Source organism: Pezoporus occidentalis, unplaced genomic scaffold (assembly GCF_034315485.1).
Source record: "Pezoporus occidentalis ecotype Australia unplaced genomic scaffold, CSIRO_AGI_Poc_V1 ctg164, whole genome shotgun sequence".
Taxonomy (NCBI): Eukaryota; Metazoa; Chordata; class Aves; order Psittaciformes; family Psittacidae; genus Pezoporus; species Pezoporus occidentalis.
This window is the reverse complement of record NW_026913466.1, coordinates 3,883,014-3,901,731: the sequence shown is the minus strand read 5'-3', so window position 1 is coordinate 3,901,731 and position 18,718 is coordinate 3,883,014. Positions and strand designations below refer to the sequence as shown.

General features: G+C 42.2%; 1 protein-coding gene across 2 annotated transcripts in view; it reads right to left on the bottom strand.

The window, feature by feature from the left end:
- The window catches only part of CAB39 (calcium binding protein 39), a 40,743-nt gene extending 22,241 nt beyond the window's left edge, over window positions 1–18,502 (bottom strand). The window contains exon 1 of one of the 2 annotated variants that reach the window (XM_062613247.1): window positions 18,351–18,502. The gene's annotated coding sequence lies outside the window, so the exon portion shown is untranslated. The remainder of the gene's footprint in view (window positions 1–18,350) is intronic. The other variant, XM_062613248.1, reaches the window with a different exon arrangement.
- Window positions 18,503–18,718: the final 216 nt, after the last annotated feature.

Below are 18,718 nucleotides of genomic sequence, written 5' to 3'. Positions count from 1 at the left end.
ACTTTTAATAGATCTAGCAGAGAACATACCCCAGCCTAGTATTTGCTCACTTTTTATTTGAAGGGTCAGAAAATGTGCTACCTATTTAACAGAAACGTGCTACAGTTGAAAACCTGATTATTTAACAGTAGAAGGCTGGGGGCTTTTTGTTGAAGATGGTATGTTTTGTTTTGGCTTTAAATAAAGCATACTGTAAGATGCCTGCATGGCTATCTTCAGGAAAAATACTAGTACAAGAAACAGAACAGTAGCACTCGTGACTGCAGTGCAAGGAATTACTCCACAGACAAATGAATGACCACCACTGAAACCTGCCCAATGCAGTCTTTGAAAGCTACAATGAAGGTAACAGAATACAAGCTGTGTAAGCAAAGACACAGAAGTAAACTCAGCCTTTCTGCTTATGAGATACCAAAAGTGACCACAATATTAGCAAAGCTGGAACTTCTTTCTCTGCGTAGAAGCATAATCCATAAACAAAACACTAAATGAGTTCAAGTATTCACACTATTACAGCTCAGGATAGCAAACGTCCACTTTTCCCAAAAGGCAAAATGCTACTTAAACAGCAAAACCCAGTTCTGAGAAACAACCAGGTAAAATAAACTCCATTTCTTATCCTGCTGTAGGCCCCACAGCAAACCTGTCTGTGATTCTACGTTATAAAAATCCAAGTCCAGTGAAAAAGCACCTGTAACATCCAGCTAATGTGCACTAAAGAAGAAAAAACAAAAAACAACATCATTTTTAATAAGGCCAAGCAATTAACAATAAGGTTCCCCAAGACAAATGAGCCAACCCAACAGCTGGCTGTGGCCAAAGAGGTCCCATTTCCCCTCTGCTCCCAGCACCACACTCCCACTTACACACCACGGCTAGCTCACCCATCCCTGAGCCAATACACAGAATAGAATCCCAGACTGGTTTGGGCTGGAAGGAACCTTAAAGCTCATCCAGTTCCAACCCCCTGCCATGGGCAGGGACACCTTCCACTAGCGCAGGTTGCTCCAAGCCTCTTCCAGCCTGGCCTTGAGCACTGCCAGGAATGGGGCAGCCACAGCTTCTCTGGGCACTCCGTGCCAGCACCTCAGAACCCTCACAGGGAAGAATTTCTGCCTTGTATCTAGTTCAACTCACTAGGCTACCAGACAGCTGACACGTAAAAGAAAAGTAAACAATAGTGTAGGAAATGCAGAAAAAACTTCCCTTTGACCAGCAATAGCTGTGAATCAGCTCATGATCTCACTGTAGGGGCACTTCATGGTAAGGCTGGAGCTGAATCTAGCGCAGGAGTGGAGAATCGCTCACTGTCAGTGATTTTGAGTGATGCGATACTTGTCTGAACGCCCTGCGTGCTGACTGAACTTACCAACACGGCAGGAGACAAACCCAGCAAAAATGAGGAAGAAAAAGATTTCTGAAAGGTCCTTAAGACAAACCAGCACAAGGCACTCTCAGCCGTAAGCCAGAGACAAAGAAGAGAGGGCTGCGGCACACCACCTTCTCCTCCAGGTAGAAGCAGGCTGCCAACCTCTATCCTGAAATCATGTGTCCATTACAATCAACAATGCTAATACCACACAGGAGATGGCCTTAAGGAGATACAGTTAAGTTACTGAGTCTACAAAGGACAAAATACCTAGATTCACAACAAACAGTTGGGTCTACTCTGTCTGCAGATTTTTAACTGTCAATTTATCAGTCTATTACTGAAAACATGCTGCATCCTGCTAGAGAGAGGCATGTTTGTATTAAAAATATGATGCCTCCAGCATGTGTTTGTTCCTGATAGAACTGATTTCCCCTCAGAACCTGTTCTTTTGTTGTATGCCTCGTGGATTAACAAGGCTCATTAGACCAGTATTGAAAACAATAACATAAATCAGTTCTCATCAGGTCTTATTGTTACAAGCAGCTGTTAGTTCAGCTAGAATTCATTGCTGTGAAGTCTGCTTGAATGATAAAAACAGAAACAGATCAAGATATTATGCATTTTTAGAAGTGTTGCCTCACTCTCAGACATGACCACCATCCAACAGGAAGACTGACAAGCCATTCCTTTGATCCAACCATTTTTTATGCAAGCTACCATGCTCTTTGGGAGAAGAATATTCAAGTACTTCAAAGCCAGAGGCAGACACTACATTAGTTATTCAGCCTGCTTGTACAAGATTATGGAATTCTCCTGGTTATCAGAGTAGCTAGCCAGACTTAAGTTACTGGCTTTCTTTTCTGTACAATTAGCTGTAAATACCATTTCTGTAAATCCCAGGGCAGGTGCCCCAGCTGGTGTGACAGGACAGCAGGCAAGTGCCACTCCAAAGCATCCCAAATACCACCATCAGCTCATCACTGCCAATTCCTGGATGCAACGGATCTCCTGAAAGGCCTCACACTTGCTATTTCATAGCATTACAAACTGTTTCTTTGTTGGAAGGGACCTTAAGGCTCACCCAGTTCGAACCCCCTGCCATGGGCAGTGACACCTTCCACTAGAGCAGGTTGCTTCAAGCCCCTTCCAACCTGGCCTTGAACACTGCCAGGGATGGGGCAGCCACAGCTTCTCTGGGCACCCTGTGCCAACGCCTCAGCACCCTCACAGGGAAGAATTTCTTCCTAATGTCTAATCTCTGTGTACATTCTGTCAGGTTAAAGCCATTCCCCCTTGTCCTGTCCCTATCTGCCCTTGTCAAAAGTACCTTTCCAGGTTTCTTGTGACCCTTTTGGGCACTGGAGCTGCTCTAAGGTCTCCCCTTAAGGAGCCTTCTCTTCTTCAGGCTGAACCAGCCCAGCTCTCTCAGCCTGGCTCCAGAGCAGAGCTGCTCCAGCCCTCACAGCATCTCCATGGCCCCCTTGCTCCAACAGCTCCACGTCCCTCTTGTTCTGCTGCCCCAGAGCTGGACACAGGACTGCAGGGGGTTCTCAACAGAGTTCAGTAGAGGGCAAGAATCCTCTCCCTCAACCTGCTGCTCACGCTGCTCATGATGCAGCCCTGAACTATTTGCAGAAGTATAGTTGACCAAAGGTAGCATCCACCATTTCCTTCAGTGTATTATTTACAGTGAGTACTCACATTCATCATTAAAACATTCCTTGACATTTTTCACATGATGTTTTCTATTACATCTTTCTGTATATGTGACTTCACACTAGATTAAACTATTTTCTAGAGCCTCAGCATTATACCAAAGTAAATTCTCTATTTTATTTTGGATATGTTAAACAAATTAAAACATGATGGCCTGTCACCCAAAATATTTGTCTAAATAGCATAGTTAGTTACTACAACATCACGTGCAAAAGCTTCCTCCCATGGAGGAAATGAGACTGATAGAGCAGAAATGGCACATACCTCAACCTCTTTCAGGGCTACAAGTATTAACTACTTAGTATAACCATGGCTTTACCTGCATCAGCATACTATCAACAGAATGGCTATAGTTGTAAATGGTACTTAACTGGCACTACCAGCTGGCAAAATCTAAGAGCATACTCCAGCTCTAAGGCTTTTTTTGCCATCCTCTAAATACTTCACATCTTTTCAGCACTTTTCAACAACATTTTAAAACATGGATAGAAGGACTGGATCAACTGTCTCACATGTAAGAAGTAAAACTTTTGACATCCTAAATGGCTACAGCAACTATCTGTTTGGATCTGTTCTGGTATTTTGTGAAGAACACAATATATGTAAATTTCCCTTCAAGACAGGTATGTTCATCTTATACCTGGCACATCCCACCCACCACTGAACACTAGCAGCTTCCTTAGAATTCACTATTAACTTGCCCTATCAAGTCTGCAGCACACAGGAGCTTTAATGTGATTCAGAAGCAGTTTCACAACTCTGCATCACAGAATTATTTGTGCTGTGACCCACTTAAAAGATTAAAATGGAAAAAAAATCCCCTAAGAATGGTAACTTCATTCAGAGAAAAATAAAAATCAGGAAGGAAAAATCATCTGCTGTAACACAGATGAACAATTCAGTGAACAAAAAAAAGATCTATGCGGGGGGGGGGGGGTGGAATTTCTATGTAAAAATTAAGTCCATAATGTGAGATGGCTTCTTGCTTTCTGGAAATTTCAAAGCAATTAAGTCCCCAGCAGTTCACAGCCCTGCTTGTTTCTTTAGCACCAAATGCCAGACGATTCCTTTCATTAAGCAGGCTTCTCTCTTCCCATTCAATTATTTTACTGATCCTTCTGCCTCTTCAAGAGCCCACTTCTCCAGCAGACACCTGCACCGTGCTGGGGGAACAGAAGGGCAGCTACAACCATTAGGCTTTCTAGTTCACCACAGCCTCCTAAAACTGTTACACTTTGGCTTGCACATCGCTATATTCATTGCAGCTTAACACATAGCTTTTGCAGAAACTTAAGTAGGAACTGGTTTTAAATAAGGCTGTGGCTTTTAACGGGCTTCTGACACCAAGGAGAAGCACAAAAGCTTGTTACCACGAATACTTAGATTTTGAGATCCCAGCTCTTTCTCCATATTCAAGGAAACCTCATGACTCAGCTGCTTTCCCTGGAGTACCCTTCAGTTACCCCACCCATTCGCTTCCCCACAAACCTTGCTGCTCCGTTACAATATGGTCTACAGACTAGCACCTAAATGCCTCACCCATTCCTTGCTAAACACATCTGTTAGAAAATAATCATCACAAGTTTCATTGCAAAAAGGAACTCCTACCTCTGACAGGCTGGGCACAGAACAGGAACTCACTGCTCACTCCAAGAGAAGCTGTCAGTCCATATGCCCACTTCTGGCCAGGCGGAAGCTTGACTTATTTTCTCATAGCCTGGCATCACAGTCAAACCCCTGTTGGCTCAGATGCCCTCACTGCATCATCACAAAACCCAGAATATTTGTTACATGACAAAAAATGCTGCAATTACTCACATGCCATTCTAATCACCCTTGGAAGTTCAAATGCAAAGCAAGTGTCTCCTTCATATAATGTTTCTATTCCTTTCCAGAGGATTTCTCTTTTCGTCATATTTCAATATACATTTACAGGTTAATTTTGAGAGGGAAGAAGTGGCAAAAGGGGAGGCAGAAGGTAAACTGCAGGTTCATCTCTAACCCAGTTTCACACAGAGCAAAGGGGTCTGCAGTTAACATGTTCCAGTAACTAAAGATGGCTGTATGAGTATCAGAAACCACACAGGCGAAGGACAGGAAACCTCACTAGCACCACAACATTGACATTTAGTCTTAACCAGAAAGACAGAGGAAAAGATATATTATCTAAAACATGAATTAGTTACATTATAAAGGAGGATGAGACTCATAAGTACCAATACTAGTTGGGAATGGAAATGCATGTGGGCTCTTTGGTGCATTTTATTTTGAAGAGAAGCTGAGAACAAGTAAACCATGAGAATGGACCTGGGACTGCTTCAGATGCAATCCCCAAAAATACTACACTCAGTAAAATCATTCTGTAGAAGCACAAGTAACAAAGCTAGGGGGAAAAAAATCAAAATAGATAAAGTATTTACCCAAATGCAGTTTTAGTAAGAACCATGCCAAAGTATAACTGTTAAAAACAATGTTTAAGAATATCAACAGTATTTTTCCCATGGTTCCTTCACTTCCTTTGCAGACCAAATTCTGTGGCTGCAAGAAATTTCAGATGTTCGACCTAAGTTTATCCAAGTTCAACACATTACAGGACTTAAACTAATTTATCTGAAGAACAACAGATCTTTAACAAACATAACCTATAAAGGAACAAGATCACTTAAGGAACAATGGCATTAAAGCATGAAGGCAATGGGCTGTAAAACTGTGATCCTGAACATCCTAAAAACAATGACTTAAGAACCGAGAAGATACACGAGGGAGTATCCATCTTCCCTTATGGATTACTACTGGCCCCTGCCATCGGCAGAATATAGCAAACTACATGAGTCTCTGCCTTGATATATTACTTGTGAAGGCTTCCCTTCCAAAATAATCTATGTGGCAGTTCACAATTAAAGACTGTTTATGTCAGACTACTGTAGAGTTCACCTCAGTCCCAACAGCCCTTTACAAACCAGCTTAGGTGATATTCAACCAGGCACAGCTTAGTGTCTCTGGATTTACTTTTGTGCATTACCTTGACATAAGTAGGGCTGAAACCCAAACCAACAAGGCACAGCAAGCTGTGCTGCAAAGAGATGTCAAGTCAACTGGTGAGACTCCTGAGAGGTGACTCCAAGGCCATGGATGACTCCTCAATTCTGCTATTTCTACCTCTATTGAGAGATCTCACTGCCTTGACACAAAGATTGAAATGTAAATTATTCTGAGATCAACTCCCATGAATCCCAGCTGATCCTTGCTACACAAAACCAAGAGAACTTGGCATATTGTTCAGTGATTAAGAATCTCCTCTGTGAAAGGGAGTTCCTGACAACCTATGGGAGTTACGTACTAAGTCACAGAGAAAGCAGAAGGCAATCAATAAATGACCCAGAATCATGACCCCAGCATTACTGTGAACCCTTTTCTTCTAGTTCATTACATCCTCATTCAGAGAAGGCAAAAAACTGTTCAGTTCTTGGTTTTTATCCTTATCTCTTACCTAGTACTAGGAACTGACGCACAAGCAGTATCTCAGCTGATACAAAAGCCCATCATCCATTTGACGAATTTGCTTCCTGTCAAACTGTTTTTTGCCATGGTCCCTGGCACTTAAAACACGTTTGATGACAATACAAAGGGTTTACTGACACAGCTCTGCTGGTAAATCCTACAAGTACAGCTACAGCTTACACTGGTAAAAAAACCACCACCTCTGACCACAACTGCAACTGTGCTAGGGCTTTACTCATTAAGTACCTTTACAAAGAGTGCTCTTTCCTTCATGCTGCCAATCAGCACCAGCACCACCATAAAGCAGCTGATTTTCCCAGGCTAGCTGTGTGGAGGTATGCTTTAGTATGGAAGTTTCATCCAGCTTATCCTAAAATTAAAACCCTCAATTCTTCTTGAGTATGCAGTGTCAAGGACAATGGGATGATGGGAAAACAGCACTAATGACAAAATCAGAGGCTACTCAGGGAAAACTCCTTTTTCCCTAAATACTCAAGATGGAGAACTAGTTTCACAGGTATTGCTTGAAAGAGCAAACAATCAAAATCAACACATTATAGGCTAGAACACACCTGTGATATTCAGATGTACATCTCATTGCTATCAATATAACAGTGTGCTTATAAGAAATAAAGAGAAATAGCTGGCTGTAATTCATAGGATCATAGGAATCATTGGACGGTTTGGGTTGGAAGGGACCTTAATTCAGCATGAAAAAAACTGCCATGGGCCTAGGAAAAAGAAAATACATTGATAATATTATCTTCTTTTTCAAACAAACTAGAAGTCATTACTGAATTCATGTCAAATTGTGCCATGGTAATAGACAAACTAGCAAACACAAGAAAACCCTAAAGGATAATTCACTCCATCCTCCCAAGAGGAGAACCAGGCAGAGTGATACAGGAATTCCACATAAATAATTTCAAGATCACCTAAAGAAGCTGTAAAAAAGTGTCCTTTACATGGTTCACTCAAAACCTCTGTCTCTCCTGCTGATTCACATGTTTAGTCTACATCTTCACAGTCAGTAATGGCTTTGATTTTTGATACATAACCCACATGGCACCTCAACGGCCAAGACAGGTGTGTTCCTTTGGGGCAAGGCAGATCACAGAACACAGAAAGATAGATTTAAGGGCAGAGATGATGCATACCAGGGTTAGGAGAACTATCCATGGCACAAACCTTCAGGACAGATGAGACAGCAGCCAGAATTTTAATACCATGCCGTTGCATTCTCCCTCAGTATGTTTTGAGGCAGAGAGAGAGGAGTTTGAACCTAACCCTTAACTCCATGCTATGAAATGCTCTGCAGGATAGGAATCAAGAAGGGGGTATGATCTAGACTGCCCCCCAAAGTGTGTACAAGCTCTAGCTGTGCCAAGCTAAGAGTTCTTCTGATGGCTCCTCACAAGGCATCAGTCAAAATATCTATGAAACAGGAGGGTAAATCAGCATACACACTCTGAAAAGCCAGATAGTCCTAGGTGACACACACCAAAGTCCTTTTCCCAGTTGATACCACCTGAGAGTCCCAGTTACTGAGAATTACTTGCACATTAATTGGGAACAGAAGAGAAACAATACACCAGATGCCTGTGGTGAACCATCACTCCATATACACTCCACATTTCATCAGTCCTTCCCTTTTGAGGACACTTGAGTTATCCTTCCAGATGGACCATCATGGCAAGCAAACTTTCCTGCTTCCATCAGAGCAACAAATACAGAAAATAACAACTCTTTGGAAGTTTAACATTTAAACTGATTCCAGCTAAAAACCACAAGAAACACCTTACAGGTCTTTCTTCTTAGAACTAAGACAGGTTGCCCAGAGGTTGCAAAAAGCACTTTTGCATATAAGAGACAGGTAGGGGGAACACCCCAACAGAAAGGTACTTTTCCAAAACGAAGACTTTCCAACTGATTTTGCTTCAAAGCAGATAGAAGTAGCTGTTGTAGATGTGATTTTCTGAGGCAGACCAGCCCAGAAGCTTTCAAAATGTAAGTAAAACCAGCACTGTTGTTACTTTCTCTATGGCAGTCAGCATCAATCCTGCAACACACCTCGAGCTCCAACACACCTCGAGCTCCACAAACCAAAAATGACTGAGAGCTATCTGTCTAGAGACAAGAAGTTAAAAGAACAAGGCTTGAAACAAGAAGCAACTAGTATCAGGCCAAGTAACACAATGGAAAAACTGAAGCAACTCTGAGGGACAGTTCCCTAATCTGACCTGCTAAGAGCAGCTCGACTGGAAAAAGGAACTATCAAATTGTTTCACAACACTAAAATAAGTGTCTCTCAATTCTCCTCTAATGCAGTTGCTGTGTAATGCTGCCAAGAGAAACTTGATCACTACCAGAAGTTATCTGTCTACAAGTTTACCAAAGGAATGATCACATATTACTGCTGTGACCACTGAAATAAAAAACATTCTGAAGCACAACAAATCTTCCAAAGGGCAGACACCAAGCTCAGGTGGAAATGCTGGCACTTCAGCTGATACTTAGAACCACAAAATAGTTTAGGTTGGAAGAGACCTTAAAGCTCATCCAGTTCCAACCCCCTGCAACAGGCAGGGACACCTTCCACTAGACCAGGCTGAGCCACAGCTTCCCTGGCCACCCTGTGCCAGCACCTCACCACCCTCACAGGGAAGAATTTCTTCCCAATGTCTAATCTCAATCTCCCCTCTGTCAGGTTAAAGCCATTCCCCCTTGTCCTGTCCCTATCTGCCCAGGTTTCTTGCAGCCCCTTTAGGCACTGGAGCTGCTCTAAGTTCTCCCCTTAAGGAGCCTCCTCTTCTCCAGGCTGAACCAGCCCAGCTCTCTCAGCCTGGTTACAGAGCAGAGCTGCTCCAGCCCTCGCAGCATCTCCGTGGCCTCCTCTGGACTCGTTCCAACAGCTCCACGTCCCTTTTGTGTTGCTGCTCCAGAGCTGGTTGTGGGACTGCAAGCCAGAGTCTTCCCAGAGCGGGAGACACTGGGTATTATCATTTCAGCTACACCACTAACCTATCAACGCCTTATATTCCTCAGGGATATGTGGGGGAAAAAACAAACCAACCAACTCAAACCAACCATTATAATTGTTAATCGGTGCACCAGATTAACACTAATTTTATTTAAATAAGGGATTATAAGAATTACTTTGATAGGAGTTTTCAACAGTATAACGTCATTGCTTTCCACACCGAGACGCTTCAATCAAGAGCCCTTAAACAATCAAATACTCTAGAAATAAAATAACTGCAGCTACCAAAATTCACAGTCTTGATAAACTCTACATTATGCAAAATCTTTCCTATGTTCTAACAGACTTGTTCTAATTACAGAGGCAAGCCAAAAGAAATCATAATGCACACACAGACACAAAGAATTCTATATCCAAGTTCCATTTTCAACAACAAAAGTCATCAACATATTAGAAAAATGCTACCTTTAAGAAGAAGAAAGTAAGGTTATGCTTTCAAGACTATCACCTAAGGTTTGAATGCAGTCAAACTGCACTCTTGGTTATAAATTCTGCAAGATAATGTGTAATGGTATGTTTTAAATTTCTGAAAATAACAAATAAAATACAGTGTTAATTTTACAATCTAATACCCATCCTCTAAATACAAAAGGAAATCAGGGACTTCACAGAATTAAGGTATTCATCAAAATACTTCTTTTTTACACTACTAAGTCAGAGAAGATTTTAATAATAAAACTATCCAGATTTCTCTTTTAGCTCTTAAAACACAGATTCTAATTATTCCATTCACAATCATTTTAATTTAGTTTGGTTACCTAATTTAGGGATTTGATGAAAGTCCAGATTTTCTCAGTTTTGGTATAAATCCCAAAGGCATGAATCCATAACACTGGAAGTTAAAGTACCATAATAAATAGCAGTGGCAAGCTACAGAAACTTCTGCTGTACTTATTAAGACTTTTCATGCTTGCAAGTAATTCTGAGAGTTAAAAATAACCCACTTAGAGACAAAAGATTCTGTATTTCTGGCCAACAGCCCTTCTCCTTGTTCTCTGAAGAGATCATTAACAGCTACTTCTGAAACACAGGTTTGACATTTCTTCCTAGATTTGATATTGCTATGTCCCAAACCTGTGTAAATACATGAGATGCACACACACAAATATGAATAAACTTTTCCAAAACAAGAAGGAAAGCCCACTTAGCAGAGTTCATTTCTCTTTAGCTATAGATTTAAATGTACATATATACAGGCAGGAAAGAATAACTACAATCACCAATTAGAAAGCTGGGGGGGGGGGGGGGCTGGAGGCTGTTTGGGTTTTTCCGAGTTAAAGGAAAGAAGAAAACTGATATGCAATTCTTTCACAGAATTTAAAATTCCAATACATTCACAAGTTTGTCATCACACACAAACACCCTGAAGTTTTTGTGACTTCTTAGGAAAATATTCCGTAAGCCTGAAATAAAGAAGCTCTTTTGGATCTAAGGATGTCAATCCCCACACCCTACCACATGGGTTAAGAGTAACACCAGTCTGACAGCACAGCTATGCCAGGACTCTGCCCAAAATGCTCTGTGAATGGATGCAATTCCTAACAGAAAAACTGTTTACTCCAGCTCCACCCTATTACAGAGTTAGCAGTTTAAATATTGCTCAATGGCAATTATAGATGCAAACCGGAACTGTGTTAGTCAATACTGATGAGTCAATATACTGTTTTTCTTGGAGATTACCAATCTCAATAATTACAGCCAGAATAGCACTTGTTTAGAGAATTTATGATTATTTTCAAGCAGATTCCTTCGTTTTCAGTCATCATCCATGAAATCCATCAAAAAAGCCTATTCACCCCTGTCACTAGAGCCCGAGTTTGCTTTCAGATCGTATTTGAAGCTGAATTTCTCATGCTCAATCAGCAAGCTCAACACCCAATGCTTCAAGATTTACGGTTTTCTAATTGTCTTGATAATTTTAGCTTTCCTGAATCATACTTTTTTCTTCAAAGAGAAGCCTTCATTCATCCCACTGACAAACTATATCAGACTACAGAAAAGACCAGTTTTTCACAAGTACTCTTCCTGATTTGATTTTTAAATAGGAAAGCATTCAACAAGGCAGAGAACAGCAAAATCCTCAGTCAAGACTCACTTGTCTACTGCCCCAGAGAGCAGAATTCTACTCCAACTCCTCCTTTCTCATTAGGCAACACACAACTCAAGTGCCTAACATGTGGTCACATCCTCTTCTTGATTCTGAGACTAATACCACAGCACCAATTCAGGTGCCTGAATGATAAATGCCACTGCAAATGGCAAAGCTGGAGAACAGCACAGCTGGTCTCCAACTGCCCCATGAGAAAATCCCAACCCTCCTACCTGTCTTGGGCAGATGCCCTGGAGCATCTAAAATACTATTAGGTATCTATGTTTAGGTAATTGAATCTCACACCACAAATGGATGTCATTGGAAAAGAGCTCTGGAAGTGCATCACCACACAATACACACAACATCACACACACAAATACATGAAAAAATCCTTTGTGCTTAAGCATCATTAACTGAGAAAAAAAGAGGAAGAATAACCACACTGCTAAAGAATGCTGCGGAAAGTACTTTCATTAATATCTGTGAACCAATAAAAAGCCCACAGGACCTGAATCCTTCTGGCTTCAGTAAACTGAGTTTTATACAATGAAGTAAAAGACCAAATACCACGTCACAACTAAAGCACACAAAAAAGGATGCCCCTTTGTCAGTGTGAGTGTTCTCTCCTGCACTGACAAACAAAAGGTCCTACTGAAAACAACCCAAGAACTATCACTTAAACTGTGTATCAAATAATAAGCAGAATTAAGTTCTGAATATGTTACCTTTTGAGAGATTCACTTTGCTCTCTCAATGTCAACATTTTTCTAACAGTACTGAGCATACACAAAGCCTGTATCAAGAACTGTGCCTCAACTCTTTCCCCTACAAGGCAGCTCTTTAAATCCTCCCCGCAAAGTTTCTCCATCATACCAATCTCTGGTCAGAAGAAACTTGGGACTTGGACAGCAGGTGTTACAGGTTAGAAGAACGATGCATTCATAAACTGTGTGGGAGAGACTTCTCGGGGATCACCTGTGTTACACTCCGTGCATGTCTGTATGACTAAGGTCTCATTTAGATAGAATAACACCCCTACATTTTCTTTCCTAAACTCTTCCCTGTGAACAAACTTTCATTTTGCCTTTTCTTTGTCTACACACTATGTTCAAGAAAGTCCAAATGTTATATGCCAGTTAATTTTATAGCATTACAATACATCGGGGGGGGGGGAATATATCTTTTGACATACGTTAAAAGGAGTACCATCTGCCAAAGCAGTAAAGGGGATACTTCACACCTAACAACCAAATTCACACGTAACAATAATGGTAAAATATGACACAAGTTACCTTTTGCCTAACTTCTACAACTGTAGCAAAACCTCTTGAAAATGCCTGCCCTAAGGAAGAGATCAGAGATTCTGTTGCACAGGATGCTCTGAATATGTGCTATCAGCACACACATCTACCACATCAATCCAAGATGCAATTGATAACTGTCTACCAGTTTATTTTGAAGCAACCTCCTCATCAGATGACCTGGGAAGCTGGCACGGCTCTGAGTGAATACCTGAAAGAACAAGAGGTATCCATCCATGCTAAGCCTTCCCAAGTGAGCTCTTGTCCAGAGGAGTGAAAAGGAAAACAACAGAGAAAGTCAGGGAGTCAACTTCTGCCTCGCAAAATCCGAAATGGCACCAGACAGGAGCTGGCTGGCAAGATGGAGTGGCCTTCCTCAACTCTTTCTTCATCTTTCTAGGCACTAGCATGCTTTACTTAAAACCCAGTAAATAAAACAATGAAAGCTTTTCAGACAGGCATTTCTTTAGTGCCTGGGCACTTCTAGCAGCCAGAGAAAGATGATGCATTCCACATTTCTGGAAACACTTCTCAATATTTTCATTACATGTTTTAACACAGATATCTTGAAAGGAGCTAAGGCATTTCATACACACGAATGACTGAACATAAGTACTTCTCCTGCAATCACGCATATTCAACTCCCTGAAAAGCTGACATATTAATTCAATTTAATTTACAGCCAAGTTCTATCTTCAGTATTTTTAAGTGACACATTTCAGATCTTGCAGGGTTTGCAGCTGAACTTTCAGTTACATTATTTTAGTAAGAAAAATGAATTTGTTACCAACACATATGGATCCAAAAACCCCTACACAACAGGGTACGGATCAAAGGCAGCACACAGCAATTTTTCACTGAAGCAGCCGTTTTCACTGTGAAACACTTGACAATATAACTGACCACTTAAAAATAACTCCAAGTAGTAACTCCTGAATAACTTCAACCAAAGATGTTTCCGAACTTAGAAACACACGTTAGACTAATAGTACAGTTCTGTACTAATTATAACTCCTCAGGTTTTGAACTGTCTTGCTATATTTAACTTTTTAGCGATGAATTCTCCAAGTATTTGAAGGGGAAGGCGCAACTACAGAGTTAACAGATCTTTAGAAAAGAACTAGGTATTGTATGAGAAGTAGCAGATTACCAATAAACAGGAAAATTACCTACAACATTGTTGTGGTTTAACCCCAGCTGGCAACTAAGTACCTTGATCTCACAGTGGGACGAGGAGAAGAACTGGAAAAAAGGTAAAACCATGGGTTGAGATAAAAAAAGTTTAATAATTAAATACTAATAATGATAATGAAAATAGAAATACAAAAAAAAATAAAAAAAATAAAAAAATAAAGGCAACAAGACAACAAACAACAGCGATGCACTGGAAAAACATTCAGTGATTCCCCCCCAGTATTTTATGGCCTTGTGGATAGGCTTAAAATTACTTCCTTTTAGTATATCTGAAATCCACAGTCTGCAACTTTTTATAGCATCTTTTAAGTATATGAAGTATTAGCTGGAATACTCAAATCAAGGGATTTGGAAAGCAAATTGCAGCTGTTTATTTAAACCTATGCAATTTACTTTCTAAATTAATGCTGTCTGAAAAAAAAAAAAAAGGCCATGAAGGCTGCTGAGGAACAACCACAGTTATTCCTGTAAGCACACAGTATTCCATCTCCTTCCAGTCTGGATAAATACTGGATTCAATCCTTTATAGACTATTTAAATAGGGACAAATGAACGTGCCATTTTATCATCAGGTGGAATAATGAATGCACATTGATTTGCTCAGGCTAAGACTGAACTCACATGACACCAGTTTAAGCCTTAGGTACTCCATAAGCGTGCATTTTATAAGCCTAGCTCATGTCCGTTAAAATAACTCAAGACAACCCCACCTTCTAATTTAACTTTGTGTTTGTACTTGGGGGGGGGGGGTGGCGGGGGTGGGGAGAAGAAGAAGGACGGATCTCAGCATAAAGTTTCACCTTCTAACTGAAGACATCCAGCTTCTTTCTAGCGCACACCTCTACATCTTGTGGTGCAAGAATAGCAATACCAAGCAAGAACATGGGGAAAGAGAGAGCCCACAAGGAAGGGAATGACAGCTGAAGTTGCAAACTACTCAGAATAATAAAACCCCTAAACTAGACAAGAAACCAGGGACATAGCATTTGTCTGGTTAGAACAGCACAATCTTGAGCACTAGCAGCAAACGGAATTTTTTATCTTGCTTAAGGTTTATCTACAGCTACAAAAATACAGTTACAGTGAACACTATGACTTAGGGTCATTGGACTAAAAAGGATTTTGTCCAATGTGATGGGTATCTGGCTTTACCTTGCAGGTAAGAATTGACAAAAATGTGCACAGCCCATTCTTTCCTTATCAGAAATTGCTAAATTTACAAGACTTCAACTGTACAGTATCAAAAATACACTATTTGAAAGTCAACCCATATTGCTGCTTTGCACATTATTCACATAAATAGCTGCAGGCTGTTGTGGTACTATTCATTCTGAAGGAGCAGATGAGTCAAATCTTATTTTTGATAGAAAGCTGCAAGATGCCTCCAATTAGACAAAGGTAATTACACTTTAATAGTTGCTCTTGTAATTAAACCATGTTTTAAGGTGTCAGAAGTACAGAAAAGCAGGGCCAAAAGGGAATTTGAAAGGTCATTTAGGCTCCTTCTTCAAACCAGCATCAACTACTAGAGCCCCATTCTACATGCAGTACAAAGACTACATGCAGTACAAAGACAACATCCTTTTAGCAAGTGTCTAATGCCTGTAAGCACATTACAGCAACTATCAAAGCTTTCAGAAAGATTTTACACAAAAAATTAAGGCTGCAAACATCGCACTAAAAGAAATCTGCAAAAGCTCAATACAGAATTGATTCAAAAAGGAGGACACTGGTTGGTAATTCCAATATTATAAAAAAATAGAAAGTACAGCATGGAGAGCACAAAACTAAGGTCTCACTCAACTCCCATCCATTAATTAATACGAGATGCATTAGCTTCCACAATAGAATGCAAAATAGACACCGTTCCCTCCTGAATGTTTCATAAAAACAAACACGGAATTCCAAGAGGTGGAGTTTTTCTTAATACTAACCCACCCCGATGGGAATACACATTTGTCTGTGCTTGATAGTACCCAATAAGCACAATTATCTCTCAGAGACATACTGTCACAAATTATTATTTAACTGGCACTTTTATTTAGTCTCCTTTATTTGGATAAATACATATATCTTAAAAAAAAAAAAGTTCTGTTTTATACTTTTCCATCCCCAACCATGCATTAAATGTGTACAGAATGAATCAAAGTTTCAGAACTCTGTGTCAGTATAAAGAGAAAGCAATTAAAGTGAAATAAACTCAATTCTGCCAGCAGATAGAAATACTCAGCAGCATATCAGCCCATACATACAAACTTACATTACAAGACCTCTATTCTGCTTACTCCCAACACCACCCAACACCATCTCCACCTGTACTACGGTGCTTTTTCAGTGTGACCAAGTAAATTCCCCTACAGCACATGTATCACTCTACCATTGAGATTACAGTTTAAATACAAGAAAATTTAAGCCAAGCATATACTACCTTGCCGACTCAGGGTCTTGCATCACAAGACCACTATAAAGCTAATTGTAAAATACAATATTCTTACAACATCAAGCCCATGACAGATAGAATCCCACCAAAACACAGGGACAGAGGGCACCATGCCACTCTTAAACATCCAACAAGCTGCCAACTGATAAAAAAATCAAGTTATTTCTGATCCCAAAACAGGTGTCACACTTATAATTTCACAGAATATCTCTTAGCCTTTCTTTTCTCTGCAGTTAAAGGCATGTGCCACATCAACAGGTATTAACAGGTATTAACTATAAATACACAGTGTTTTAGATAGTAAAAAACTATTATTTAAAAGCTTAGATGCCAAGGCACAAGCTCAGGATGTTAAATTCCCTCTGACAGTATATGATTTCATGAGCTCTCTGGGTAAAAAAGGAAGACAAATTTCCTGATGGTGAACTATGCTGTTGAAAGGAAAACACAGACCCTTGAATTAGAGTTCCTGACAGGTTAGGTCTAACAAAAAACACACACACAAAACTTGGCCATATGTTGATGCTAACCGACTTTCATTTCTGATCCACATTTAAACTGCTCCTCCAAACATTGTTACTCTCTTCACTGAAACTAAAGAGCCTAGGTCATGTAATTTAATCTTTGACTCATCATGCAAATTAAATCACACCATTCCCATAAGGCTGCATATAGGCTTTAAATAAATCCTATGCACCTACATGATCACATACCAACAATTACATTTTCTTTGATTAAAAAAAAAAAAAAAATTGGATACATCCTGATTTCAGTGTTAGTGCTATTCACAGATTGGTAGGAAAAACAATGAAAAAACTTTCTTTACTTAAGGAGCATAGTCTAGTTTGCAAAAATAGGATCTTCACAGCCCTCATATCCAGCTATTTCTGCACAGAGGCCTATGAGGACGATGAACATGAGTAACAATTGTACATAGAGGCCTTAGACCTGGACATTGAGAGGGCTGTGTAACTTAGTGCCTGCTCCACACCTCTCATCGATTCATGTAACACAAGACATAACAAAGAAGAGGTTGTAACTGGGTGCTCTCCTGACCGAAGGGCTCAGTCCTCCTCGGCTAGGCAGAGCATTCATCGCCCTGCTGCCCACCCCAGACCGGACCGTGCGACAGCGGCTGCCTCTCGCCCCAAAACCGGCTCCGCTGCTGCGGGCTGAGGTAAACCCGGCTCAGCTTTGCATCTTAATTAGCTGCCCGGCTCTGCATTTGAGGAACTCCGGGATACAAGGCGCTGCCGCACCACTAAACACAGACGCTGGCCTATGCCCTTCCCCTTCACACCGCCTCCAGCTGTTACACACCGACACCTCCACCCCAACCGCACCGGGGGCAGCACTCAGTACCCACTGGGACCTGCCCTCTGCTCAGGCCGACAGCAAGCCCCGGAGAGGCGGCACCGCCTCCGAGGCCAATCTAACCGGCAGGACCCGGCCGCCGCCGACCCAGGAGTGGGGGCCGGCAAGCGGCGGGCACCAGCCGGGCCAGGCCGCGCTGCCCCGCGGCCCGCAGGACACGGCCCGACCCTGCCCCGACCGGCCGCCCCGCACGCACCAGCCGCGGGGGCGCTGCTTCCTGACCCGGCCTCACGCCGTGGCGGACAATGCGCGTCGAGCCCGGCGGCCTCCGTCCCCCCCGCCGGACCCTCGCCCGACCCCCGGCCCCACCGCCTCGGTACCTGCGTGCGGAGCGCGGCCTGGCACCTCCTCAGCGGCGTGTCCGGCGGGGCCTGCCCCTGGCGGCCCGACCGCCCCGGCTGCAGCGGCTGGCGGCGCGGCTCCGGCGGCTTCAGGCAGAGGCGCGGCGCGGCCCCGGCTCGCCCGGCCCCCTCCCCCCCCCCCGCCCCGCGCTCTGCTGCGTCGCAGCGGCCCTTCCCTCGCCCGGCGGCGGAGCTCGGCGGCGGCGGGCGGCGGAGCGCGGCGACGCTTCCGCTCGCTGCCGCACGATACTGCCCCCTGCCGGCTCGGAGGGTCGATCGCGGCGCACGTGCGGGGGACACGCACCGGGGGGAAACGGAAGCTCCGCGGAAGTACCGCGGAAGTCCCA